Source organism: Coffea eugenioides, unplaced genomic scaffold (assembly GCF_003713205.1).
Source record: "Coffea eugenioides isolate CCC68of unplaced genomic scaffold, Ceug_1.0 ScVebR1_61;HRSCAF=304, whole genome shotgun sequence".
Taxonomy (NCBI): domain Eukaryota; kingdom Viridiplantae; phylum Streptophyta; class Magnoliopsida; order Gentianales; family Rubiaceae; genus Coffea; species Coffea eugenioides.
In genome coordinates this window covers 136,645-138,350 of record NW_020864475.1, presented here as the reverse complement: position 1 = coordinate 138,350, position 1,706 = coordinate 136,645, and positions in this window count along the sequence as shown.

Here is a 1,706-nt window from a genome sequence, read left to right as displayed (position 1 = left end):
GGGTTTCATCCCGTCAATCTCGGCAGGACCGGGTTTTATCCGCTGCCGCTTATCTCGGCAGGACCGGGTTTAATCCCGCTGACCGCTTTTATCAAATTGGGACCGGGTTTCATCCCGCCAATCACGGCAGGACCGGGTTTAATCCCGCTGACCGCTTTTATCAAATTGGGACCGGGTTTCATCCCGCCAATCACGGCAGGACCGGGTTTAATCCCGCTGACCGCTTTTATCAAATTGGGACCGGGTTTCATCCCGCCAATCACGGCAGGACCGGGTTTAATCCCGCTGACCGCTTTTATCAAATTGGGACCGGGTTTCATCCCGCCAATCTCGGCAGGACCGGGTAAATCCCGCTGACCGCTTTGTTATCAAATTGGGACCTGGGTTTCATCCCGCAATCTCGAGGTACCGTTGGTGTTTTAATCCGCGACCGCTAATCTCCGGCAGGACCGGGTATAATCCCGCTGACCGCTTTTTTATCAAATTGGGACCGGGTTTCATCCCGGCATATCTCGCAGACGCGGGTATAATCCCGCTGTACCGTTTTATCAATTGGGACGGTTTTATCCAGTCTCGGCAGGACCGGGTTTAATCCCGCTGACCGCTTTTTATCAAATTGGGACCGGGTTTTATCCCGCCAATCTCGGCAGGACCGGGTGTAATCCCGCTGACCGCTTTTCTCACATTGGGACCGGGTTTTATCCCGCCAATCTCGGCAGGACCGGGTTTTATCCCGCTGACCGTCCACACCCCGTCAGGCTCAGATGTCGTCTCACTGACCAATTCATCATACTGGGACAAATTTTGAAAAGATTCCCTCAAAAAAAAAATCAATCAAAAAAATCCAAAAATCAAAAAAAAATCCAAAAATCCAAAAATCCAAAAATCCAAAAATCAAAAAGTCAAAAAATCAAATCAAGTTCTCACGGCAGGTTCGGGTTTGATCCCACTGTCCGATTGTCAAAAGACATTTCATTTTCACCGCCACTGGAGCATGGGTTTGTCCCACTAGTGTGCCTTTCAATTTTCATTTGCACCACTAACAAACATGGGTCAGTCCCATTAACACTTCATTTCGCTTCTTTCATTTGCATCACCAATAAACATGGGTCAATCCCACCAACACTCCATCTCACTTCAATTCATCAATTTTACATTTCTGTCCGGGTCTATCCCGTGGGTCTATCCCAATTTAAATTTCAGTCCGGGTCTATCCCGTGGGTCTATCCCAATTTTACATTTCTGTCCGGGTCTATCCCGTGGGTCTATCCCAATTTTAAATTCCAGTCCCATTTAAATTGCTGTTCGGGTCAGTCCCGTTTTATTTTCCATGTTCGGGTCAGTCCCGTATTAGAATTTCTGTTCGTTGGAATCTTTTGCAGCCCAATAACACAGGTAAGTATTTGGTGTCTACTTCTTTGTCTCAAGTTTTTCCAAAACTCAGACAAAGAGGGGCAAACTGTAGACACCAAATTTTGAATTGATTTATATGCTTCGTTTTAGTGATAAGTCTTGTCTATTGATTTTTGTTTATCTCATGATTTTTGTTTTAAATGGTTTGCATTTTTGTTTTGCCCCTTTAGATGTTATTTTATTTTATTTTTAGTTTTATTTACTTTTTAGTTTTTTAGTTTTTGTTTTTTAAGTTTTAGCGTAGAAAATCATGAAGAAATGAAAAAAGGAAAAATCATGAAAAAAGAGGAAAA